At 42.8% G+C, this 27707-nt stretch overlaps 1 protein-coding gene and 2 long non-coding RNA genes across 6 annotated transcripts in view; 1 reads left to right on the forward strand and 2 right to left on the reverse strand.

The window, feature by feature from the left end:
- The window catches only part of LARS2 (leucyl-tRNA synthetase 2, mitochondrial), a 92584-nt gene extending 91509 nt beyond the window's left edge, over nucleotides 1–1075 (reverse strand). The window contains exon 1 of one of the 2 annotated variants that reach the window (XM_084509460.1): nucleotides 965–1075. The gene's annotated coding sequence lies outside the window, so the exon portion shown is untranslated. The remainder of the gene's footprint in view (nucleotides 1–964) is intronic. The other variant, XM_084509461.1, reaches the window with a different exon arrangement.
- A 3903-nt stretch (nucleotides 1076–4978) lies between these two features.
- LOC311431674 lies at nucleotides 4979–21062 on the reverse strand. Of its 3 annotated transcripts, XR_014689573.1 has the most exons (5): nucleotides 20358–21062; nucleotides 18988–19080; nucleotides 14012–14193; nucleotides 11611–11808; nucleotides 4979–5885 (listed from the first exon to the last, which is right to left on the reverse strand). It is a non-coding gene; the product is annotated as an uncharacterized lncRNA (long non-coding RNA). The 3 variants fall into 3 exon arrangements; XR_014689574.1 differs by lacking the exons at nucleotides 4979–5885; nucleotides 11611–11808; nucleotides 14012–14193 and adding an exon at nucleotides 14935–15371; XR_014689575.1 differs by lacking the exons at nucleotides 4979–5885; nucleotides 11611–11808; nucleotides 14012–14193 and adding an exon at nucleotides 18013–18391.
- A 119-nt stretch (nucleotides 21063–21181) lies between these two features.
- LOC311432915 lies at nucleotides 21182–24659 on the forward strand. The gene is made up of 2 exons (XR_014690421.1): nucleotides 21182–21885; nucleotides 23159–24659. It is a non-coding gene; the product is annotated as an uncharacterized lncRNA (long non-coding RNA).
- Nucleotides 24660–27707: the final 3048 nt, after the last annotated feature.

The raw sequence follows: 27707 nt of genomic DNA on the forward strand, positions 1-27707 counted from the left end.
ATGCACGTGAATCACTTATTCAAGAGACAAAGAAAGGACCCAGACCAGCCCCCCTGCCTGCATACAACTCAAGAGGAGCCCGCCTGCCAACACCAAGGCCACCTGGGCAGGTCCAGGTGACCTCCTGTTGTACAAGTGGGGTCACAGCAGGAAATGCAAGCGGGAAAGGAGCTGCAGCCTGGGCCACACAGCCTTAGAGCAAAGCTCATTTAAGCACCAGGATGAGACAGATCTGCAGTCCCTTTCCTGCTCCCAGACCCCCTCAAACAGATGATGCAGATGAAACACAAGTCACACGTTATGCCCTGTAGGGCTGAGGATGACAAAACCAAATGGTATGGTAGCACATGGCTTTGCCTTTCCATGCGTGTGTGCAGGAGTAGGACAAAAACGGTGTCCTCGTCCCCCAGTTACAGACATCCCTGCCCCAAAGAAAAGGAGGAGCAGATTACAAGCTACGAATGCCAAGCTCCAGAAGTTTGAAAGGAGCACGAGGCTGGACAGCTGGAGGCAGGGACCAAGAACAAGGCTTTCCTTTAAAAAGATGCAAACAACGCAAAAGCAAAGGCGGCTTTATGAAATTAGGGCACTGAGAACTGCTTGGCGCCGGCCACTATGCACCCCTCACCCTGCAAGCAAGGCACAGCGTCAATTTTCTGTCGTTGGCTGGGACCAGCCTTGAGGGACCCAGCCTTGAGTTATCAGATCAACGCACACCCTGCTGCTTTTATCTCCTGTAGCTGCCCAGCAAGACCCCGGGCGGCGTGAACCGCTGCGGGAGCAGCAGGGGCTGGGGCGGGCAGGGCAGCGGGGAGCAGGAGCCCAGGGGGACCCTGCTCGCAGCCGGGAGGGACCCGGGGCAGCAGCGGGAGAGGGCGAGGGGCAGCCGGGGGCGGCGGGCGGCCGTTAGAGCCGTTGGGCGGCCGTTAGGGCCGTGAGGCGGTGGGAGGCGGAGGACGGTTACCTGCGCGCGCCCTCAGCCTCCAACGCCTCCCGCCCTGGGCGCCGCCATCTTAGCGCGAGGTGGGAGCGGGCGGGCGGCACCGGGCCTGCGCCGCCCTCTGCGCAGCCGCGGCGGGGCCGAGCGCGGTAACCGCCGGCGCTGCGTTTGGAATGCGCCCTCTGAGGGGAAAATAATAATAAATAAATGATTTTCAGCACTAACAGGCAGTTATTAAAGGCTCTAAGTTCAGTTTTGCATTTTATAACAACAGCAGCCCGCCTCCTTCACAGTGCGGGCACGGTCCCTGTCACAGGGCGAGGGCGGGTGGCCGGGCTGTGGTGATGCCCGAGCCCCTCAGCCTTCCTCCGAGGTGTTTGGTGGCGAGGATTAAAAGAATAAATTATCGCGGATTTAATCTGTGTATAAATTGCATAGGGCTTCATTTTGCTCACATCTGCAGCATATGTAGATAAACCGTAAAGTAACCATACAGTTCGGTGCTAGATTTCAGTACCATATTGCTTTAAATTATTTTGTTTCCCTTCTGCAGTTTTGTTTAGAGGCAGATTCAGCAATAAAGCCAATAGGTTGTTTTGTTAGTTCTTTTTGACTAATGAGGAAAAAATAGCAGAAGTCAATAAAGACAATCTAGAGCAGCGTAATTAATTCTACCTCTGGCTGGAAAACAACATCTTACCCAGTTGCCAACACTGTACAGTTCAGAGTTGTTTTTAATTACCACAAGTTGCTTGTCATAGCCTCCAAGGAATAAGAAATATTTTTATTTTTTTTCTGTGGATTCTTCCCTTTTGCTTCTGGCAACCATTGCTTCTTTTCATTTTTAAACTGTTCTTTACCATTGTGTTTCTAGAGGAGTTTAAATCAACACATTCTGTTTATGCAATGTAATGCCTACGGTAAGGTGGAGCTTTTTGTGCTCCAGAGACAGAGGCCTCTTATATGACTAAAAATAAACTGAGTTTAAGCTTTCCGCTTGGTTTTGTATACCTGTCAAGTATGCTTAAACTATAACCTTTTAGACACAAAAGTGAACCAAGAGCAGCTCTGATACTTGTGCTGCTTATAAATCACCACAGTTTCACTAGAACTGTATGCATTAGTTTAGGATGTAGGGGGATGGATGCAGTGTGGTCCTTGACTGAGCCCCTGCACCAGGATAACGAGACCTTGCGAGTAGCTGGGACACGTTTTCATATTGCAGGATGATTTTCCTTACACCTATCTAGATAGGATCCGAGTGGCTTGTATCAGTTTGGTTCCTGAAGCTGGCTCAGATCATTCAGAAATTGGCTCCTTGCTTGCTTACACAGCACGTGTGACTTGAGAAGTCCATCCCTGATCCCTGAGCATTTCTGATTCAGGAGGGGCAGTTCAAGAGCTCATGTCCCCAGCTGCCTGTCCTGCCCTCCACCAGGGGTTACTGCCTGTTAAGCAGAGAGATGAGTGAACACACCCCCTGCCTGGCCCATTAGGATGACCCATTGTTGATTTTAATTTCCATCCATATGCTGGGCTGTGAACTTTGTGATCCCTACTGGTTTCATCTCAGGTACCTGAGAGGTTCCCACCTCCAAAGGAAAAGGGCTTGCCATGAAAGAATTAGCTGTCCTTGCATACAGATGAAAACCTTTTTACTCAGTGCATATAGTTTGACGGGGAAAGAACACGATAGAGATCAGGCTGAACAAAGGTAGTAAAATATGAGGAAATTATCTTGTCTTAAAAACATTTTGAAAGTCCAATCACTGCCTCAAATTTAGAATTATTATTTTTAAAAATATATTTAAATCTCTGGACTGTTAAAGTATATAACATTAAGCATATTGACCTGTATTTCCCGAGGCCCATCATCAAGATTATAGCTGATTGAGTAGTCAGGCCGTTGTCTTACTTTTTTAATCCTTTCATTTCACTAAAAAATTGCTTTCTCATCCTGACAATCTACTTATAGATTTCATTTGCTTGAAGCTGAGGATAATCTGTTTAGATGAATACTAAATTAATCACAATCTTAAATGCCCTCAAGGAAGTTGTCTGGATGCTGTACACAAATGCAGACCTGCCACAACTAGGGAGGACTTAAGGGCTGGGCCAACGTGGAGCCTCCGGCTCTTCTCTGTTCACCAAATTATGTGGTGGCCCAAAGTGGGCTTGGGTCAAGGTCAGACATACCTTGTGATACTGTTGAAATGCGTACTGCTAAAAAGGTGCTGCTGGAGGGGCTTATAAAAAGGTGGAGGTTCTCTTACAACCACAGTATTGGGCCATGTCTTGGCCATAGACGCCACTTGGCGCCCACTATTTCCAAACAGTAAACTGGAGAAAAACAACAACAACAAAATATTATCATTTTCTGTTACTTATTTCCTTCTGGGAGGACTTGGTGTTAGGACTCTGATTAGCTGCTAATAAAAGGCATTCAGCACAGGTTTCAGTTGTGTATTACTTCAGGACATATAGAAGATGACTTCTGTCAACAGTAGATATTACCGGGACCTCACTCCAAGAATATATTGACCTTTAATTTGTGTCACTTTCTCATTGATTTGACAGAAGCTTATTCTGCTGTGTGAGGATTCTGATAGAGAGGATGGTAGCCAAGGACTAAACGAAGGTACACAGGATGCATGAATCTGTAAACAAATTAAAACAAAGTGAGGAAAACTGAGACGAGCCAGAAGCACAGAAAGAAAGAAGAGCAAAGCTATTTTGAGTAGCTTTCTCTGTCTGCCGTGCCTTGTCTTCATGTTCTGGTGGATGGAAGGTTGGCCAAGTTGTGAAAGGAAGAGAATTCATTTGCTGCATGTGTAACTAACACAAAAAGGGGTAGAGAAAAAGACCAGGGGCGCTTATGCTCTTTTTAAATGAGAGAGGGTTTGAGATATCACTGAAAATTACAGAAGTCTTTGAGACTACTATGCCTCTGCTTTGTTCTTTAATTTTTATGTAAATGAGTCAAATAAATGAAGTAGCAGAGTTTATACCAAGTACTTTTCTATATTCAAGAGTATCCAAATGTGCCAAAATATCAAACTATGAAGCCTTCAAATAGTAGGGTGTATTGTAATGGATTGAGTACGGGAGATTCTCGGACTTTTCTTAAGAGGGAACCTACCCCTCTCTCCTGTTATCCCACCCTACCCCAGAATGATTTTACTTGTTGATCTGAACTGTTTGCACAGTCTCCTTTCATTATGGGAAATTAGTGATATAATGAAATTTGTGTTGGCCTTTATGCTAAATTTGATACTAAACTATTTTCCATAAGGCTGATATTCTGTTTTCTTTTTCATTCTGGAATTGCATAGCCTTTGCAACTTATTTGTTGGGATTTTTGTTAATCAACACAATGCCTGCAAATAATTTAGTGGTTAGGTAATTCATTAGTTCCTGTATGAGGAATCTGCAGAAGTGCCCCAGTTGTCTGTCACTTAAATAGACACGCTTCCCAGATTTCTGTACAAGTATCATTTTGCCTTTGCTGAGAGTTACCAGAATTGATGTTTGTGTTTCCTGGCATTGCTCTTTTGCTTCATATCAAAAATATTACTAGTATTTTTCCAGCCTCCTACAGAAAGAGGATTAAAAAGCAGCATTTGGACTACAAAATTATTTTTATTGCCTGCATACTTCAAATCCCATCCTCATTTCATGTAATTAGTTTGCTCTTTTTTTTTTTTTTAATTAATTAATTTATTTTTTTTTTCCATTAGACTGCTTTAGAGTAGCTTTTGCTTCTGAGTTTCATTTCCCCTTTGTTAATATATACGTGCGTTTAGTGTTTTTGCTTTAAAGCATAAGGTCAGATAACAATTGCAGGTGACTGGATTGCAGGGATGTAAAGAGTTGCACTTGAGAATATAAAAAAAAAAAAATTAATAGATTAAATTAAAACAAAACAAAACAAGACAAAACAAACAAAACAAAACAAACAAAACCCCACAACCTCTCAAACCTCTATCCCCCATCTGAGCCCAGATCTCAACGGGAAAAATTCTGAAATAAATAGGATCCTCACTTTTTCCGATAGATTTTATTTAAAGAGCACTCAAATATTGTGGTAATGGAAGAATAAACTCTTGAAACAGACAGAAGAGGTAGAGCTACACTTTTGGTACACAAGGGAATGGATTTAGACAAGGGCAGTCATATTACTAGGGGTGTAGCTTAATATGTTCATAAGCTTATTAAGTGATACTGTTGACATCTGCTCTAGCAGGAGACTGGCCTTGATGATGGAGGAGGTTCTTGTAATCCGAAGCATTTAAGTCAACACAGGCTCATCATCTATCAATTTTGCAAGATGAAGAACTTACAGAATGTGTCAATGGAAAAATGGATGTGTTGAATAGTAAGTAAATGCCCTCATCCCATCCGGGGGCTGTGCTTGGGAACCTGGACCTGTCTGAGTGCCACTCATTCAGCTACTGAGTGACACAGGAGGATTTTGAAAATGTGCAAGATCAAGGCTCGGTGGAATCATATTTGCCAGCGTTGTTTTAACAGGGTGATGTTGGACCCTGAGCAGGGAGCTGGGACGTGGATCTGAGCCCAGTAAATCCTAGGTGAGCCTCATTCCCAGGGGATTTTGTGCAGCACCTAGATTGCGGTGGGTGTCTACATTTAACCCCAAATGCACATCCCCAACGTTCAGAGCAGTCTGTGACAGATTCTTACTGATTCGGACTAAAGTTTGCAAGTAGGTGTGTGCACGTAGGTGGAGAGAAGTTCAAAAAAAATCAATACACTTGCTGTTTTGCCCTTCATCAACAATCCAGTTTTCAAGCAAAGTAATCCATGCTGCTTTTTCATCTTGGCCATCTCTTAATGCACTAGCACAATTTTGTTGTTTTTCAGAGCTCATTATACACAGTGGTGAGTAAAATTACACATTTGCAGCATTCAGAGCTCAATCTTTTATCTGAAAAAAAAAAAAAAAAAAAAAAAAGATGATTTAAGACCATTAAAGTTTTGAAATTACAGTCATGGGGCTGAGAGCCCTGTCTTGGTGAATTGGTGGACTCTGCCTGTGGTGATCCATTGTCACTAAGTTATCCACGACTCAAATGCACCTGGGAATGTTCCCTCTCTTTATTATATACGAGTGTGAATTTTGGAAACTGGGTGAAGAGTAGAGTAGCAAAGGAAGGAGCTGGTTGCCTGTCCCAGCAGGAAGGTGAGCTGGTTCAGCAAAGGGTTCAATGGGTGCCACAGCCAGCACAAAACCAGGGATTGTCCAGCAAGCGGGGCAGGAGAGAGGATGCACTTGGGGAAGATGATGAATCCTGTCCCTTTTGGTGGCAGGGAAACTGTTAGGTTGTCCCAGCCCCCATCACCCTCTCTCACAGTGAATTTGTGTATTATAAAAGTTTGTACTTGAAAAGTACAAATAAATAAATAAAGTACAAATGGAAAAGAACGAATAAAGATGCATTAAGGAAGCTTGTAATGCAGTGATGTTTCTTTCATTAAGGGCCAGACCCTCGTGTTTAAAATAGGTGGTGAATGGACATTTTCCATGTGACTGTTGAAACTGCTTTTTACAGCGACGGCCAAACTTCATCATAGCAATTATCCAACAGCTAGAATGCACTTAAACTTTCTAATGATATTTGACAGCAGGAAACAATCTGAGTGCTGGGTAAAATCGTCCTGCACACCGGGTTTGTCTTTTCAGCTTTTAGCTGGCTCCAGGAAGAATGACTGGAGTAGAACAAGACAAAAATATCTGAAAATCTTAAAATTAATGAGCAAAAAAAATATTTATTGTAGGGAAAAGTTAAAATACTAATATTTTACTATTAAGCTCATTGCAGCTTGGAAATTTTATATACATACATGTAAATGTCTATGTTGTCTGCATATATAAACATATAATGAATATATGCACACACACATATCTATGGACTTTATATGTAATGCATATTGATGTAAATATGCTCCACATGGAAGTAAATGTGATTCACCTCTTTTCTTGTTCTTCTATATTTCTACATACAATATAATTACCAAAGGAGAAAGAATGATTGAATTATCCTTTCTAGTTAAACAGAAAACAAGATGAAAGGAGCCTGGGTTTACCAGAGGAACATGGTGTCAGAATAACCTGATAGCTTTCCTTAAATGAGATAATGGATTTTCCAAAATAAAATAGGTGGTAAATTTCCTTTGGATCTTAGTAAAGCACTCGATACACTCCTAAATGGGAAAATATTAATGAAGCAAAAGATTGAGATTAACAGAGAACATGCATGAAAGGTGAGGAAGAACTGATTGATGGAAAAGGGCAGAGAAAAAGGAAGAAAAGAAAAGAGCTGAGAAGCAAGTTACTGCAAGAGTTCCCCAAGGGTCAATTTTAGGACCAGCGCTGGTAATGTTTCCATTAACTACATTGGCATATGAAGTAGGTGTGCTATTGAAATGAGAAGATGAAGGGACACTGCTAATACAGAAGACAACCATCATATATTAAAACCTTTTTAACTTTGACAGGTTCATAAATGGGAAGAAATGTTTGATTAGAACAGTGTGTAAGGGTGTGCACTTCAGGGTTAATGAGGAATTTCTTCTCTAAGTGAGAAGAGAGATGGCTCAGGCAGAGAGAATTCTGAGTGTCGCAGGTGATCACTGGATGCCTATGCATTGACCATGGGATGAAGCTGTCAAATAGGTGTGCGTGCTCACAGCATACTTCAGACAAGGTATTTCCAGCAGAAAGAAAAAGTTTCATTGTGGAAAGCACGGATGAATGCATTTCTGCAGCACAGCATACAAGTCTTGTCACCTGTAAGAAATAGGAGTTCGTCTGCAACAAGTGCAGAGAGGTACCACGAAGCGTGTCATATGAGAGGTGACATAAAGCACTGCTTAGGGTAGGATACTGATTTCTTTCTAAGACTATGTTGGTTGGGTTCATACCAGGAACAGAGAAGAGCTATTTAAGGAAAAGAATAATAATAAGGGGAAAAAAAAAAAGATGTATTAGACTGGAAAGCAACATGAGGTTCTCACTATTGCAGCAGAGAGGTCATGTAACAGCTTTCCCCTGGAGAGGAAACCTCCCTCTTCCAATAACTCTGGGAACTTTTAGGACAAAATTCAACCCATTAACAGGAAAGATGATGTGACGTGATCTCTGTGGAAAGCCAGGATCTGGCCCCCTGAAGTACTGTAATTAGTCACTCAAGTCCTTATTTCCTGAAGAAAATCTGAATTACCTTCGGAAGTAACATTTAAGATGGGAGCATTGCTCTTTAGACATTAACTTTGAGTCACAAAGCAAGGCAGGTACAGCTGTGTTGTAAATCCTACAGTACAGTGGGGAAGCTGAAGGGTTGACAGGTATAACTCAAAGCTAACATTGCTCTAAATCTTTTACTTCTATCCCACCCCCCAAAAATCATTATACTTCAATAGAAAAGAAAACATAACTTCTGGCAGGGGGGGGAGGTTCTTTTGCATGTTTTTCAGCAAAACTGCCTTGTGTGGCTTGCAGGTATACCAGATATATGGGATAAGCTCATTCAGCATTCTTCCCTTATAGTGAAATGACCTGCTAGAGATGGGAAGGAGAGGATATTCCATGCCTTCCTGTCCCAAAAAGCAGATTCAGACAAAGGATATGCAGTTTCAGCAAGGTATACACTTTGATTCATTCCTCATAGACTTAAGAAAATAATTAATTCATGCAAAAATGTCCTAAGCACAGGAACAATGGTCATGGACAGGGAGTTAACACTGGTTGTGGCAGCCCATTTTATAGCTCAGGTAGCCAAATTGGGTGGGTCACTTTCTCCCTGGGCCCGTGAGGAGCTGTGCTTGGGAGAAACCACACCCAGGGGCCTGTGGAGCACACCCTGGGCATGGGATTAGGGGCAGTGTTCACTAGGGCCTGTTTTAGCCGAGGAAAGGTTTTTGCTAAGAGGAAAGGCTCATCCAGTGGCAACACAGAGTATGTAAGTCAGACCCCTGTTCTCTTCACTGACTCCAGAAGAAGCCAAAGAACAGAGCAAGTCTCTCATGAGGATAGCTTTTGTGAACACTTGGTTCAGCTGTGTCCTCTGGGCATGTGGGCTGTTGTAAAGATGGCTGCAGGACATCTCTGCATTTTAAAATTATTGTTGTGTGATCCTCTACCAGTCTGCTGCTTCCCGTCATGCCTGTGTGGGGAGGAGAGTCTGCAGAAAAGCCAGCAGTGCATAAAAACAGCCTCGTATTTCATGACAAATGGCGTGATGCTTTGTGCAAGTCTGTGTGCCACACTTTACTCACACAATAAGGACTCCATCATCAACAAACACAAGAGATGAAAAAGGAGAAAGTGCTAGGAGGAGTGAAGTTGCTAATAGCCAGCTGCCAGAAGTCAGACTCAGCCCAATCGCAAAGCAGAAAGGGGAAACAAATGCTGGTCTGGGAGCCCCAAGTCCCAGAAGGGGTTTGGATCAGAGGTGTAGTCTGCAACTGCTCCAACGCCTGAAGCTTGAAAGCCACAGGGATCCCAGGTCTGGGGATTGTGAAGATGATTTAGCTGTGAGAGCCCAAGCAGGACGAGCACAAGAACACTTAGATACTGAACCCAGCAAACCATTTTGTCAGGGATGGTGTACGTAAGGGAGAGAGGATGACAGCTCCCAATCTCACAGTCCAGCAAAGAGAATATTGTGCCACTTTAGAATATTTCAGATATTACAGCTGGAAAAGTTATGATGCTATTATGATCCTCTTCGGTCTCATGATACCTTATTTTTCATTAGCACTGTTTGGAGCTCTGAGTCGTGTTAAAGGAATTTTTAATTTAATTTATTTTGCAAAGGAAACAAAAAAGGGTTGGTATAAGTATTGTGGATGCTGTTTGAAGTCTGACAGTCTTTCCTAATGATCATCTATGATTTAACTTTAGTCCTTTTTATTTATTTATTTTGCCATTTTATTACCTTATTGATGTTATTATCAAACAGATATATTTTAATGCCATGTAGACTATGGAGATATTAAGTCCACTCCATAGAATGATCATGGTTGTTAGCAATCTTACATATAAAATTCAAATCCATTGGTACTAGATAGAAATTTTTGTGCTTCCCAATGATAAGAAAACTAATGAAAGGATTAACTGCTCTGGATTGCAATTCCTAAATACCAATTAACTGAGCATTTTCAGGATTTGATGCTATAAAACCTGCCACTCATTTTCTCCTTGTAGCTGAAAATAAAGAACATCAGAAAAAATATAGACGTCACAAAAACTATATAGGAAAATGGAGTATATTGCTGTTTAATAGATGGTCAAGATTTTTATGCTATATATATATATATAACAGAAAATATATTTTAAATGTTAAGTAGTTGTATTTCCCCAATGAAAGGCTATTTACCTGACTGCAATTTTTTAACAGTTGAGGGTGTCTCTTTGGAGAGTAAGGCTCATTTTAGATTCTGTTGCCATAAATAAACTCAACAATGCCAAATTATATTCTGGAATTCAAGGCAAGTTTTGCTTCTAGCTATGCAGACCCACAGTGATGCTGAGGTGACCTGTCAAGGTTTCTTGTCTTTGTGTCCCATGTGGGGAGTTCAGGGTTGCTTCAGTAGTCAAATCAAGCTTCTTTTGTTTCAGCCTGAACTTGTAAAAAAAAATGTTTGCATGAAGTGAACAAAATGCCAAGATATCATTTGGGTACTCTGTATATACAGCCCATACAAGCAGATTCCTACTTTTGAGTCTTCTTACTTCTAAAGGTGTTCTTTTATTTATTTTGGCCATAGCATTTCCTAACATTCCTAAGTCTAAGGAGTGTGCATAATGTTTAGTTTTGATGTTTTTTGCAAGTCCAGTACTTATATTGTTACCTTATCTAATACTTAAAATTTGTTTAATTTGAATGTTGTTTTCTGCTCTTTAATGTATAGATGTAGAAGTCCACTGAATGAGTTAAAAGTAGAAGGTAGCTTGACACCTAGAATCCCCAGTGCACATTAGCACTGCTTTTACACAGATGGGATACTCAGAAGATTTCTTAAGGACTGTCCAGGATTTTTAGTGCCTGTCTTTCTTTAAATATGAAGGGAGTGATGGAGAAATAGGTGGGTAAAAAGGTGTGTAGGATGTCTCCAACATGCCTTTAGACATGCCATTAGAGAGAAGAAAATTAATTCAATTTTTGATAAAAGTTTAGAAGCTCTAAAATGGCCTGCAATGCATATGCAAAAGATTATTCTGGGGCAGTGCTATGGCTCAGTATCTTCTGAAATACCAGATGCACACTGAATGCTTTATATCCCTTAGGAAAGTAGACAGTCTTGGCTTTCTAATGATATAAAGCAATCCATTCCTGCTTTAGTGCCTCCAAGGATTCCCTATCTCAAGCCAGACTCCGCTTCACTTCTGTAAACTTGCTGTTTGGGGGCTGCAGGCAAGTGTAGTATTTGGAGATAAAATTCATGTTTTAGGAAGGAAAGAGAAACCTTTGTATGTCTGGCAGGTTGTTTTGTATTTTAAGATTGCAGCTACTCTTTGTAAAATGTTGCTGTGAGAAGCCACCCTGTGGCATACACCTGTTGGAACTCGTTTTCTTAGAAGTAAGGAAGCTAAAGGTACACGATAAATGGAGGTTTTTGGACATTTAGCTGGTTGACTAGTGACCTACCTACTGAACTGAGAGTAATGGTGCTTCTTGTTCCAGTCTCCTGAATATCATGTAGTTAAAACTGATCATCAAGCTTTGTGAACAATTAGTCCTGAAATTTCTGTTGTGAAGGATGTTGGCTTCCTCATCATTACAGATTTCCTTTCTATTTCCCTTCTTTCTCCCTAAAATGTGGGAGCAGCAGCAGGCTTTCCTGACCTGAAATCAAGCAGTTTAGCAATGAGTTTAGCAGTTAATCCAGGGTTTTCTGTTTTTCTTGTTCACAAAGATCAAGAAATAGTGTTTGTTGTTTGTTTGTTTGTTTTTTACATATAGCCTTTTATTTAGATGCTGAGGAAGTGTAGCACAGAATCACAGAATCACAGAATTGTCTAGGTTGGAAGAGACCTCAAGATCATCAAGTCCAACTTCTGACCTAACACTAACAAGTCCTCCACTAAACCATATCTCTAAGTTGCTTTCCCCCACCATGGCAGTAGACTACTGGATGATCTCACATTAGATCCTACACTTTTGGGTTTCAAATACTTGCTTCCCTTTTACCTCATTTTTAAGAGGTTCCCCATATCCCATGACTTAGAACCAAGACTTAATACTCCATGTGACATGACAAGAAGAGAGCAAACTACTCTGTATTTCAAGGCTTTCCTTGAGTCCACAGCAACACACCAATACCTTTTCCAGCCAGGAATTTGCAAGAGCAGTCTAGACTTTGTAAAAACAGTTATTGCCAGTATTAGGACTCATCTGCAGTAATTTATTGGAAAATTCTGTATACACAGCAAAAGAAAAAGATTCTCAGCCATGACAGCATTTCCCTTACGCTTTGATCTTTGGTTTTATAATCTTCAGGAACTAGTGTACAAATGAAAATGCCAGCCAGTCTCTTCTGGAAATCTCAGTTCCACAAAGATGAACATGGAATGATAATTTTGCTTTTGCCCAAATTGGCAGCTTTTCCTCCCCATTGTTTCCTGTAGTCCCTCACCACCTCACTAAGCTGCAGCACTGAAAACTTTTATTCTCTGAAACCTTTCTGCCGACTCTCTCTTTTTGATCTTCATGATTAAAACATGTCATAGGAAGATGCTACCATGCAGCATAAGAGGCTCCCCCATGAATAATCTATAGTTATAAACAAGCAGTGATGGTTTCTTCCCTAGAGATTATAGCTAGACAAGGAAGACCAAAAGAAGCAGCGGTAGTGGTTTTCTCAAAAACAAATTTGGAACTACAAGACAGAGGATTTGCATAAAAGAGATGCATAGCAGACCTCCAAACTGAACACAATTTCCCTCAAGTCCATCCCATGGTAGAGCACCTCCACTGACCACTGCTTCTTTCTAACTGCTGACATAGGGATCTAAATCCAAGTGATGCTGAGCACTTTCACCTCCCACTGAAGTAAAAAGGACTCGGGGTGCTCGTCCCCTCGCAGGACCGTGCCAGCAGCCCCGTGCTGCCCTTAGCAGGAGGGCTGCCCCAGCCCTGCTCCAGGCCAGCGTCGGTTCAACCTCCACCACCCCCAGGCTCCGTTACCTGTCTGCATCAGCCTTCTTCTCTGATTTCTCATGTCTCTAATCTACCAAAAACACATGTGGGAGTATCTAAATTAAAAATAGAAACCCAGGAAAAAAAAAAAAAAAAAAAGAAAAAAAAAAAGAAAAAGCTGTGCAGTTGGAGAGCTGATTTGCAGCTGAATTATTCATCCCCATGCATCCCTCTCATCCCAGGATGATAGTACCAGTGCTGCGCAGGTGCGGCCAGGCTCAGGGACTGGTGATGCTGAGGAGAGACAAAAATCTTGCAGCTTTCTGTCCCCTTGGTCCCGTTAGCAAGTCAAATTCCCCACTGGTCAGCTCACCTGTTCTTTTATACCAACTATTTCATGAAAACACCTTAAAACATTGCCCTGCCCCCCTCTGTGCTGCCTCCCTTGGCTTATTACCCAACAACTGGACTAACACAGCTTGGCTCTCACAAACCCAAACAACTGAATTAGTCTAACCTTTTAAAAGGTTATTGGAATGTCCTGTTCCATTAACACAAAGCCTGAGCAGAGAAATACATGGAAAACTGTTCCGGTGCTTTTATTGGCCGGGTATGAGCTGGGCACTTGGTATTTTGCCAGCTCACTAAGTTGCAATTTGTGAGAGGCCAGGAATGATTTTCTCCATGTATCTACAGGGGTAGTTCTTGGTTTTAATCAGTGCTGTGATCGTAGTGTGCATTACAAAAATTGCTGGCACTTAATTGGCACTTTCTTGCAGGGAATTTTTGTAAATAAAATTTTCATTCCCACTGAGAATCATTTAATTACAAGAGCAACCTTAAAAAAAAACACCTTAGGATTGAGATCATCCTGAGACATGAAAGAAGGACAAAAAAACCAGGACTTAACTTCAAAGTAGTCTTCAGTAGGTTCCTGGCTGGCATGCGGGTTCCCTTGCAGGGCACGATGTACACGGTGGTGCAGTGTGTCCTCCCTCACTGCTGTGATCCTTGCTAGAGCTTTATGGGATCCCTGCTCAGGCGTCCCCCTGAAGATCCAGCCCTGCCATGAAACTCACTGGTACATGAAAGCTGCAATAATTAGGAAAAACAGGCATTTGCCAGTGCCACTTTGCTCCCGGTGTAAACAGTAAGATAAGCAGGATGTTAAAAGCTTGTATCACACCACCTCAGTGCTAGCCTCCTCTAAGCAATAATGGATGGTTTCCATCTCTGTATACTTCCCTCCTGATGCTTTTCCATCGACTCTCCCATCTTTGAGATCCTAAAACACCATTTTTTTTTTTCTGCAGTTCACGTAGGATACCTCCATGGGTGTCACATTCCTTGTCTCACTCTCACAACCCGGAGTCACCCACCACCAACTCATTGACAACCCAGCTGCAGCTGCCTTGGAGGTGTGCTGGTGTCTTAGCACGCTGACCTTCCCCCACAAAACTTCAGCAGCTTCATTCTGAATTACAGTAAATTGCAGCCCTCAGAAATGTGTAATGAAGAAGGAGGGAGGCACAGCCCCACCTCACTTTGCTGTTGCAGGCATCTGAAGACAAAGACAGCAATGGCTGCGATAGCACCTTCCCTCCTCCCTCAGTCTACATTTTTCCAGCTTCAGCACATGGCGTTGCACAGGTAGAGCAGGAGACACAGGCTGGCTTTGGGTGTTAGCCACGGCACTGAGGGACCGCAGAGGTGATCAAGAGCAATGGGAAAACATTTGTGCCCAGCAGCCGTAAATCAGGGAGTGCCCAAGGAAGTGTGTGCTACCTGTGTAGAAGTGCTACGGTCTCTTACATAAATTTCTGACCTACTTCTGTAGCTCAGGGATACAGAAGGCTGTGCCAGATATCAATCTGAGGATTTAGGGCTTCAGCTCTGGTTTCTTTCTCTAGCTGGCACTCAGCAGTGTCATCCTTCCCCAGCAGGGGATGCTGCTGGGAGCACAGACCTGGGCATCCTCGTCCAGGACATAAATGCCCAGTCGCTTGCAGGACGCGGCCAGAAAGAGCCCTCCAGTTTTCACAGCTCTCTCCGTTGCTACATTTGTGTCGTCTTGTCTTTAGCTGATAAATCTCAGCTGGGAGGCAGCTGTTCGCCCACTGAAAATGGGGCCAATTTCTCCCAAAAAAGGACCATTCAGTGACAGTCCTGCTACTTTCTGTATTCATGCATCTCCTCCATACACTTCATTTTTTGCAGCTAAACATTCAGCTTCATGTGAAGATTTGCTGAGCAGTGAAAGATAAAACAGTCTGTGAGAGAGAAGACAGAAAATGCTATTTGTGTGATGTCAAAAGAGCACCAGATTTTAGTGTTATCTCTGATGAAATGCTGAAGGGCAAGGTGAGAAAATGTACATTTGTTAGCATTGATCATAATTCCTCATGGGCTGGGCCCACAAAACAGCAAGGACTGGGGAAAAGAGAGGATTCTGAGTGGCATTCTGCTGTATATTTAAGCATGAATCATTCTCCATCTATTGCAAATCCTTTTTTTTTTTTTTTTTTTTTTGTAATGTAGTTGAATTTTCATGAAGGAATATATGAACTTTGGCTACAACAGATGTCATCTTGCAGGGTGTTTTTTTTTTTTTTTTTAATATATATATATATCTGTAGCCCCAGTATAATAGGCAATACTGGGCTTTCATCTTGTACCACTACTAGACATAAAATGCAGAACAGATGATCATTAGCATGCATTACTTAAGAGAGGTACAGCACTCAGTGAGTCAGGGTACAGACCAGGAATTATTTGTTGAAGAAATTCAAAAATAATCCATTGAAGAAAGCCACAGTTGAGAACATTGCAGTCTGTTCAGACTCTGAAGAGCCAGTGCACAGCGCAGATAACTATGATAATGTGTTCACCTGGGCTTAACTGGAGCCACGTGGGGAGGATTTGCTGGAAAGGCTGGAATAAAGGAAAATTCTGGCAAATCACTGTGACAGGATTATTTAGTGTGAGGGTAAAGTTGGATGGTGGCAACTTCCAGCTCTGACTTCCAATTTCTGACTGAATTTCCGTAGGAAACGGAGGCGCTCACCCAGCTGCAAAAGGCTGAGGTGGCTGCTGGAGAGGGGAGCAAGAGCTGGGCAGAGGGCAGGCTGCTGGAGGCACCTTTCAAGAGGCTGTGTAGGAGCAGGCTGCGGTTTTCACAGACTACCAGTATGGACTGAGTCACCTGCAGCAGGGCAGTGGACTACGGGACAAGCATAAAGCATGCTTGGAAAAATAGTTTACGTGGAAAGTGGTGGAAAGGTGCTTGGCTCTGTGGCAGCATCCTCAGCCAGCACACCGGACTAGGGGGTTGTGGCTGAAACAGAGCCTTTTAGTAGCTCCCTGCATGACAGTCCTGCTGCACTTTCCTTCAAAACATCTAAATCTCTCCTGAACAACTGCCTTCATGGCAGAGCCTGACCTCTGCGGCGCTTTCTGGATGCTGGGAGTTCTTTGTTGCTATTATTATTCACCCTGCCCTTTATGCAATGCCAACACTGCTGCTGATTTATCTGCTATATTACAAGGGCCTGTTTCAAGACCCCAGTTTTCCATGAGAATAATTCCCACTGATTTATATGGGCTGTGGTGGATAAGGCTGTTAGAGACAGAAATGGCCACACAACTGGCTTCAGATCACAGGCTTGCATAGCGAGCTGTAGTGTAAAATATTTATGAAAGAGCTGCCCCAGAACAGGGAGGTTTGGGGGTAGAAGAACAGGTCCAGCCAACGCGGTCAGTTTCTCTCTTCACCCAGAGCACCTGGAGTAAGCAGTGTCTTACCACTTTCTTTGATTAGATCATCACTTTGTAAATAAATTCTTTTTGACATCTGGTCATAGTTTTCTTCTGCTAAATTTCCACAAATTAATCCCACTGTCTCCTGTATCATCTGATTGCTCTCCAGATGTGCAGGCCTAGGTTTCTGCTGTTATTATATTTTTTGCATCTTGGGCAAGCTACAAGAACCAAACCAGATTACAGCGGTCTGAAACTACCCTAATTTAAAAGCGTGTGCGGCTCAGAGCCTGCCATCTGCCACCTGAAGCCTGTTCACAGCCCTGGTTCAGCAGAGTCACCCAGGGAATGCTGTGCAGGGAGCTGCTGCAGCGCTGTGTGCTCTGAAGCAAAGCACGGGCAGTGTGCCTCGGCTGGCTGCGAGGCTGCCTCCCCTCTGCTTTGTGCAGAATCCCGGTGTGAAAACTTGTCCCTCTTTTGTTTCTGAGTTTGGAGCTAGGAGATGTGTACAGGTAAAAAGGATGACTTTTGGAAAATGGAAATTGCTTCGGCCAATATGTTTCCTGCTCCCAGAAAGCAGGGGAACACATTGTGCTCACACAGTCGGCTGTAAGAAGGCTATAAGAGGGCTCTTGGGAGGCACAGGACTCCAGACATGCCCTGCTGACCCCTGGCCATGGGTGGAAAACAGGCTGTCCTTGAGCTCTCACTGGTGGGACAGGGAGACAGAAAGCACAGAAAGATGCTTTCTGTATTTTCAGTGCAGGCAGTGACTCTTTCTCTGATTTGGAAGTCCCAGATGCCAGATGTTTTGGGTGCCCCTCTTGGAAAGCTTTAATTTTTACAAAGTTAGCTTGCCTTAAAACTGAACAGAAGACTTTAAAAAAATCTCAGGTTGATACCCTGTGACAAACAAGAAACCTTGCACTTCGGCAAAGGAGGGATTTCATTTGTCACACTGAGACTTAGTGACTAAGTGCGACAGGAGAAGTAGGGTGTTAAATGGTGGACTACTTACTGATTATCTTTTTTTCACAAATTATAAATAGTTTGCCTTTTAATAATCTTTGTAAGCAGTTCCTGCCCCATTTCTGCTCTCTACCTTCTGGCCACAGGCCCCTGCTCTCTCTGTTGTGCAAAAGATTGAATCAGCGATCTAACAGAGGGGTCTAAAATTGCTGCTGCCTGTGGGTTTGTGGGAAAGGATGATAGCCAGCAGTTGCCTAATGTAGTACTGCCCAAGCAGCATTTACAAGGGTAACAGCCCTGTCTGAAGCTAAAACCACCTGGTAGCAGAGAGCGGGGGTTCAGCCATTGCCAAACTGCGCTGGAAAATTATCTCTCGAATTGTTGGTGGCTGATCTGCCTCTGGGAGCTTTCTCTTCACTCCCATCAGTTTCTGTGCTGTGAGCTAGGATGGCTTATTTTAGATGAAAATGTAGACTGAGTGCAGATCAGAGACTGAACTGATGGTTTTCCTCTGTGTCCTTTAACACGTGTGAGTTGAGCAATCTGGACAATAGTGACAAAACCCCTGTCATCAAAGCAAGCATATTAAGATGTCGGTGTCAATTTAATTGTCTCTTGGCAGCACTGAAGACCTATTGCTAAGAGAAAGACAGGAAGAGCTGTCAGACGTTACTTTACTGGCTATAAGCTCTGATTTACTCCCTTGATTAGCAGTTTACAAAAGAAAGTCTGCTATGCCCTTCAGAGGAAGTACAGAGGCTTCGGTACCTGCATGGATTGGTCCTACAGGATAAAGAGAGGGTCTAATCCTGCCCCTCGATCTGACCCCTGCTACATTTCCCTTACCACCTCAGCAGCTTGTGTGCCTGTGCCACTCTTCTGCCCCTTGCTCCTGCAGCTCCTCTCCACCCCGTGAGGAAAGGAGGGGGCTGAGGGCCTCCCACTCACGGCCTGGTGCCATGTGGGACAGAGGGACAAAGGCTGCATTTGGGCTGGTAGGGGATTAGCACCCCACCCTGTGCCCATGGTGCTTGCCATACAACACAGCCACAGATGTGGGTTATTTTCTGCTGCTAACTAGAAGAATAGTTTTAAAGCTACTTGTCACTCTCCTGTTTCACTTTTAAGAAACAGTGCTTATTTTTAGAAGCAATTACTCACAAACAGTAGGTTTTCCTGGTCATATCCGCTGATAGAAATGTCTGTATTGCAGATGGCAGCACTTCTAATCCTCATGAGACAAATTTCCTGGAACTGAACAGAAGACAAAGTGTGAATATCACAGTATCATTTAAGTAACCATGCCTGTTTAGTAGAAAATCAGTCAGCAATACAAAGCAATTATTTAAAAAAGCAATGCCTCGGACATCCATTTTAAGTTACACATAAACAGATCAATGTTTCTGAAGCTCATTCTGGCTGCAAAAGCAAACCAGGGTAATGAAAACATTGTTATGAACTAGGAATTAATGAACAGGTTCCTCAGTGATCATGGACGTGTTTCTTCACTGACACAGCTCAACCCCTTCTGATTTCTTTCCCTTCTTGAACCATTATAGTAATGAGACAAAATAAGAAGTATTGCTTCGTTGGGAATTACAAGTTCAGAACAAGCTTGCACGCCAGGGAACAGAAGAAGGACAGGGTCTTCAAGGTCCTTCTGTCAACTTTCTCCTTGTTTAAGCTGAAACAACTGGCTACAAGCTTTTGTAGATCAGCAATCAAGCAACTGAAGAGAACACTACAGCTCCAATAGGACATGCTTATCAAAGAAAGGCAATGCCCGATGAACCAAGTTTTTTCAGATTAGCCTTTGCTATGTAAGGATATTGTAGGAAAAAAGAGCATTGTACAAACAAGGAAAAATAAAAAAAGGACAGAGAAATAAAACTGAGAATTTGTATTTTAATCATTAATCCCTTTTCTCAGTGTTTTCTGTCACTAGGCTATTACACACATTACCATGCTATATTCTTCATTGGGTGAAAGCTGGACAAGGGAGCACAAGAGAATTATCTCTGTGCCCAAGGAAACCACAACCCGCAGCCACTGACATGAAGGATGTCTGTTTGTCTTTCTGCACACTGGGTTTCCTTCAAGAGGAATATTAAGTCAGCAAACTGGTGGCTCTGAAGGCTCACTGTCAGCTGGCACCTTTACTATTCCTCCAGAAAATATTCCATCCAGCCCTTCTGTATTTCGTATTTGGAAAAGGATCCCTTCTGACTGTCTTCCCAATGCAATCCATCAATGTCAGAAAGAATACGCACAGACTGTGTATTCCTTTGTAAAACTTATCTTCATGACAAAACGAGGAAATAACCTTTTTCCAGTCTCTCGTATCGTGCTAGCTCTATATTTTCCACCCGTCTCTTTCCCAGGCATTCATTCATCCTCCATAGAAATTGGCTTAACTGAGTATTGCCTCCGCTGGCCCACACAGAACTATGTGGCAGGCAAGTGTTAGGAAGGAATTCATAACTTTGGGTGAAAGTTCGTGGAAAGAAGGGGAAACATCTTTTCGTACTTACCTACCCATCCCAGGGAAGACTGAAATAATTCTTTTTCACCTGAATTTAGCTCTTCTCCTCTCTACACGATAGAGCAGTTTCCATGTTCTTACAGCCTCTTTAAATGAAGCTCCCCTCTTTACCTTCCAAAAGGCAGAAACAGGCCAACAGGCCGATGTCTATGGAGAATATTTTCTTTGCTGGACCAGATCTATGCATAGGCAAAGCAGACCGCCTGCCTGCAGCCTCACCTCTGTGGGTCTGCACAGTCTCGTCCATGGTGGGTTGTTCTGTATTTTGCCTCCAGTGCCCACCCCACTTCCCGCATTTTTAAGGAAAATATTGAACTCAAACCATGGCACTTCCCAGGCCAGAACGTCTCACTGCTCTTATATAAATGAGCTATTACAAGGCACTCTTTCCACAGGAACAGCAGCTCTGCTAGTCCAAGGGTTACCTTACTATGCATTAATCATCTGTGCTTAAATTCCCCTGGCAGTTTGTATCACCGTGTGACAGTCTCTGGAAATAAAACCTTTGGTGTCAAAGCAGCTCCGAACAACCCTCCGCACGCCTCCAGTGAGTGAATCGAAATGTTTAGCAAGAGAAGTGACTACAGCATTTCTGACTCCCAAGCCCCAACTGCTACTGTGAAAATTAGATCAGCAGCAAAAAAGACCCACAGCTAATGCCACACATAGCTGCCATAGGATAATAGCTGGCATCTGAGTCTCGTTGGCCAGTTAAGGATAGCACCCACAGCTCCTGAGAAGTTGCCATACCAGGCCCGGGATTTAAAAGTGAGATTAAAAGCAGCTGTTCCTTCATCGGTGTAAAGATGGACACAGATGAAGCTGAGCATATAAAAATAAAATGCAGCCCATCACCAACTTCCTTGCAGGCTGTCACACACTTCAGCAGCAATTCTTGCTTGAAGAAGTAGCTGTGGCAACCTAACCTACCTATGCTACATTTGTTGAGGGGGTTTGGGCAAGCGTCCCTCAGCCCTGAGAGGTGGCTGCTGGTGTCCTTAGTGGTGCCCCTGGTTGCCATTGCTTTGCAGCACTCCTGGGCAATTTGCGCTGGATATTCGGAGGCTCTGGGGTTGGGATAGCTGCCCCTACATAAAAGCTTTGTTTGGAAGAGCTCTTCTGTTGAATAAACAGCTGTGAACAATGTTTGGATCTGGGAGGAAGGGCACTTGGTTTTGTTTTAATTCCAGTGTTATTTCTCTGTAGTAAAAAAACATCCAAGTAACTTGCAGTTTGGGGAAAAATAACCTTCATCTTGCTGCCAGCCTCCTCTTTGGAGGTGGATGGAGTGGAGCTGGACCACTCTGCACCCAAGTTGATCCCACCACCACGATGGGACTCACTAGAGTCCACTGTGCCAGAGAAGGACCTCATCCACAACACTGAAAATCCTGCCATTTGGGCCAGAGAAGTTGTAGGTTTTTTTTGTTTTGACAAAAACAAAATACTTCTATCACAATGGAAACACAAATTAAACTATTAAAAACCAGCTGATCCTGATATATGCCTTCCTGCAGGTAAGCTGTTTTCTTTAAAGGATAAAAAATGATTAGTGTTTCTACAAGCTGTTTCTGTATAAAGAAATGAGATCAGAATGGAAAACTTGGCAGACAATTTTCAAAACCTTAATCCCAAGAAAAGGTACTATTAAACACTGCTTATAATTTCTGCAGTACATTATTAAACATTTATTAACATGTCATTTGTTTGGAAAAAGCAGATTATGTGAACCAATATAACAAAAATTTATCTTCAATTAAAAATGTTTTCTGTCTGAATACATCTGAACACTGTGATCAAGTTGCACAGTGAAGCCTTTATTGTTAGCCCTCAACATTTGAAATTCTGAGTTGTACCCTCTTAATTCTATGTGTTAGCCTTTACTACTGGACTTTTTTCATCAGCAGATACCACTGCTAATCACAGAAGACAGTATGCTGATATATCTATTCTTCAAATTTAGATATTAAGCTAGAATGATTAGGAATATCTAAAAGGAATTATTTTCAGGAAGGGCAATGAAAAACCAGGCGATGAAAAACTCCATTCCCCAAAATGGGAAAGTATCAAAGTCACAAGCCCCTCAATACTGAGCTTTAATGGAAACTTCCTAAACTGCAGATGCCTGATTTGTTTTATGTACGATCTGATCATTTGCCTTGAAAAACGTATCACCACTTGTCATAAGTCATAAATATTTAACTGTGTAACTGGTGAGGGCTGTTTTTTACAGAACTCAATTAATTATTACCAGATTTCTAGGTAATTGACTGTCTTTTAGCTGGCACTTAAGTAATTTATTAAAACAAAACTGGCAGGATTATGTCAGGTAATTAAGAGAATGATATTTAAATTCTCATTTTCGTTCAGTTCTTATGCTGGCCTTCATTTACTTCACTTCTTCTGAAAAGTCATCAAATCTCTAGTTCCCAATTTTAAAGATATGTGAACTGACATGGCTAAAGTTATATATCTGATCATTCTGTAAAACTCTGGAGCCCTCAGCCACACACACAAAAAAAATGAACTTTCTATAAAATAGTGGAAAGCTTTGTACAGTGTGTGTTAATCTTTGGTCTGAACCATCAAAACAAGCAGAGAATCAGGTGGAAAACAAAATGAAAACATCAAACGTGAGGAATCTCAGTCACTTAATTCTTCATAGACTCTTTCTTGCCTGTAAATTAGATTTACCGGAGTGTCTTGGTATATGAAATATACATGAAAGCAAAGACTCCTAACTCGATCAGCAGCTGAAATCTTTCTTATTCTCTTACTGCTCTCAACTAGGTAAAAGAAAAATTGCAGCTAGAAGAAAAGGACCATAACCAGAGGACCAGCAGATCTGTTGCACTCTTTCTGGCCTTTACAGTAACAATATTACATCCCTGGAGAGGTATTTTACCAAGAAACTGGATGAGAATTTGCCTTCCGTTACTTCGGTCCCTGTTCAATTCAGTGACCTTGTGCAGTTTAAATAGAATGAAAATCTATTCATTTTGTATGCATAGCATGTACAAAAATTGTATCATAAACCAGCTGAACTACCCAGGTTTGATTACCACTTGCATATTTATGCAAATCACCCTGATGATTTCTGTGGAAGTGGCACAAAGCAGAAAGGTTTCTTACAGTTCATCTTGGAAGGAGGGGGGTCCTTGTCTAATCAAACTGAATAGGTGAAGATATCAAGGCACTTGCTGACAGTGGGGCATCTCATTTTTCCCACTGGTCTCTGCCTGTCCTAATGAATGCTCTTTCCCTGCAGAAAATGGACTTACCTGTCCTTAACAGCACATTTAACACCAGCATTTGTTCGCTATCTAGGGAATGTCAGCTGTATTCTCTGCCTCAATTCCTTTCCTGCCAGGTAGACCTTTATGTGTGATCAAGACTGTGCATCTTAAAATAGCATGCTGGAGAGAGTGCCGCTCAGCACACTCCAAACGTTAGCTAATTGCCACAGCAGCCCAGCACAGCACACACCTGGGACCTGTGCTCTGCACTGATTAGAAATTCTCACACGTGGGGAAGAGCGTGGGGGAGAAGGACAGCGAGAGGCAGTGATGAAGTAAAAGAAGATCAAATCAGGCAAACAGAAAGAGAACAACCAGTAGATACAGTCAGGAGTGGCAGAGATGAAGACAATAGCTCCCAGAGGATGTAACAGTGTTATAGGCTGGAGGACGGGAGACAGAGGGCTCGATTTCTCTATTCTGAACACTGCTTGCACCAGCTACTGCTGCAGCGTGATGCTCCTGCCAGTGCCAATGCTTTGAGTGGCCATTGACAAAAAAGACAAAGAGACAAGATCAGCCTGTTCAGAGAAGACAGCGTGCTGTTGGACTCATGAGAGGACCTCTGAGCAAAACGGTGGCTTTCCAGGACCTTGGTGAAAAACAGGTAACACAGGCTGGGAGAAGAAACCAAGAAAAATGACAAATGCATTTGCAGAATCCCAGTGGGAGTCAAACCCAGGCACAGCTGTGATAAGTCACCTGCCTGCATGCCTTGCCTTCTCATATAGGCAGAGAGGCACCTGGAAAGCCTTCAAACACACCATGTTTTGAATGCGCATCCCCTCCAGCCTTAGGAGTTAAGCTGCACATAGCTTGCAGGGTTTGTTTGACCCAGGTTTAGGGCTAAATTCCCTCAAGTACAGGGTTGCAAGATCTCTCACGACTCCGTGATTTCTTGCCCATCTATCCCGTACTCACCACAGCATGTTCAAAGCATCTTGTTTGAGAATCTTTTCTCATCTGCCTTGTAAAAGATGTATTACACTCATTATGTTGCACATTGACCTACCTAGACTCTCACAAATAAATATTAAAATTAGGCACATAGTATTAAAAGGAGCATACGTCCCAGCTTCAACCTATTTCTGGCACTTAACATTTTGATTTTTGTGTTCTCAAAAATCACGATCACAAAACTCCTGTTATCTTTTTATTGAGGAAGCCTTCGCTTTGTTCAGATACACACAGCAGAGTAGTTGATAAAGATGTCTGTGTTTCCAAGGAGTTAGCCCTTGAGTCGGTGTCTAGAAGAGGTAAGAGGCCTGCACAGATAGAACTACTCCCCTAAAATCACACTTGGAGGAACCCTGGCCAATTTTATGTTATTACAGTGTTTTGCAAGGGTGAAATTAAGCTGCACAAGCATGATGGAGCAGGGAAGTTCGAACTCATTGAAGAACTCCCCCATGCACCTGTTCCTGTAGAAATTAAGAGAAAACTCTTTTAGCAGATGAAATACAAACCTGAAGCATGACATCATCAGAATTATCTCGCTGGCTCACATAAGCAAGCTATGAGAAGGTTACAGTTACCTAGCAACTCCTGCATGCAGCTCACTTCAGTGGCAAAGCGTTAGGGTTTAAGTGGTAGATGTGTACCTGGCTCTAAAGCCCTGCTCTATCCGTCAGCAGAATCCAGTGTTCAGAAATCAGAAAGAAGCCAGAAATATTAAAAACTTCCATTACAGCTTCCTAGGGTAACCTTGTTGGGGGCCCATCCTGTACTGGTACTGCATGGTAAATGAGAGGCTTTTTTCCCAGCTCTGAAAGACAAGCTGGGACATGCTGGCGAGACAAACAAGCAAGCAAGAGAGTACAGTCTCTCATAGACCTGATTTTAAATTACACTGGATGTTGATGTCCATAAACTTCCCTCTGCAACTCTGTATTGATCCTAACTGTGTGTGTCCAGCTAAAGCACACATTCTTGTGAAGGTAGCTGGTTTTCATTTGGAGGCACCAAGACCATGGGAATCAGCTATTTGCCCATGATCTCCAGCAGGGCATCTCTGGGCTTCCCCAGGAGCAACTGTGCAGTCACCACAAAAACTGGTGCAGAAAAGCCTCAACAAACTGACTACCTGCAGAACCACTCCATAGATTTCAAACCTATGGCCACCAACTCGATCAAGTGAATTATATATTTATTTGTTTTCATGCTCGCAAAGAAGAGCTGCCTCTAGTTGCCTCCTCCCGCCCACTCTGGCATATCATGAATCATGCACGCAGGCAGGCTTTCACCCAGATTTGCCACAGACATTGGCATCCGCAAAGTACTGAGAAACACCCCATTTTTACATGTCAGTGTCCAAACTATCTCATTTATGAGGGAACTAAGAGATAGCCAAAGTCTGCAGCAGATAAGTGGCGAACTGACAGCAATCTGTACTGAACAGCAGAGGAAACATGAATTGCGGGAGCGTGGTGTAATGCAATATATAATTTTATTTATAATCTCATCAGGCTTTTTGTGCCTTCAACTGCTTCCTCTTGAGATTGTCATAGATTTCCGCATGACATTCACAGCTTCTATTTAATATTAAGGTGCTTTTGTTTTTTCTCGTTGAAACACTGCAATTCTGGGAAATTAATCTATCGCTTAGGTGTCTAGACCTTTTGATAGACGGTTCTCAGTCAGGCCTTTCATTATAAAAGAGGTGAGCCATGATGTCCCTTCTGTGCACTATTTTCATCACACCCTCCTCTCCAGCAAGCCTGTCCTCTGTTACAGGATATTGCAGTCTTGATTAAGGCAGGGCCTGTGCTGGGCTGATAAATACAGATGGAAATAAACTCCCCAGAGCAGGGCAGGGCAGCACGGAAGAGCACTCCTGTGCATGGGGGTCTTGGCCCGCCTGGATCACCCACTGACACCGCTCCTGCTTGCCCACAGGTCTCTGGGGACCACCCAGGGCTGATGAGCAGGCGTGTACCCCCATGTTAAGAGGAGGGCTTTTTTGTTTTGGAGCAGTACCGGTATAAGGATATGCTATATCATTAAAGGGCTTTGGTAGGTAAAACCCTTTGGGTACCTTATATACATTTATATAAACAGTTTGAGGCCCAGGACAGAGGTGACCTATTCATGAACATACTAGTTAATATTTACCACTATTCTTCTCATTTGTAGCTTCATATATGACAATGCAGAAACTACTGTCAAGGAGCAGGTGACCAGTCCACCTCTTGCCATGTCACTGACTGCTTGCATTCACCAACGTTGTAAAGGAAGATCATGGAGAACCTATTAGGAAATAAATAGGGGATTTTTCTGCTAGAAATGAAGGGAGACTTCTTACCCAGACACTAGTAACTTGTCTTCTCTAGAGACACAGAAGCTTACAAGCTCACATAAGATGGGACAAAGAAAATACTAAACAAATACTTTAATCGTTTATACAAACATCCAGTCCTTTCAGAAGCTTGCTGAGTTCTTGGCTCCAGTAGTTGTTGTAGGAGGTTAATTGTACTCTTTATACAATTGATTTCCTTTTATCTGATTTCAATTTGTTGCCTTTGAGTTAACATCTTGTTCTTGTGGTATACGAAAGACTAAAGTGGATCACCCAATTTACCTTCTCCGTGACGTGCGCTGGTGGAACTACGATTCTGTCATGTCCTTCTTATTCATCCTGTCTCCAGATTCAGTGCTGCTAATTGTACCTGTGGTGTTTTCCTGCAAACACTGTTCTTGTGCACCAAGGCAGTCTTTTGTGATATAAGCTTCAAGATTTAAGTCTGCCATGTTTCTTTGCGGTGTGGTGATCAGAGCTGCAGGGCACTGAGGGAGGATATGCAGAGAGAGGCCATGTGCTGTTTGAGTGTTGCAGTTTAATGCCATTGGGGAATCTAGTTCTGATCAACATTCTCAGGGAGGACTGACTTCACCTGGCGAGGCTGGCAGAAAATTTGCTTCATTGAGGATCCCGTAGTTGGGTTCCCCTAACAAAGAATAAAGTCAAAATGAATGCTGAAATCCTGTCTAAAGGCTTCATCAATCCTAGAGAGGAAAGGGACTGATTGTTCTTTAGCCTTCCCTTT

The sequence above is a fragment of the Aythya ferina genome (genome assembly GCF_964211825.1).
Source record: "Aythya ferina genome assembly, chromosome: 2".
Taxonomy (NCBI): Eukaryota; Metazoa; Chordata; class Aves; order Anseriformes; family Anatidae; genus Aythya; species Aythya ferina.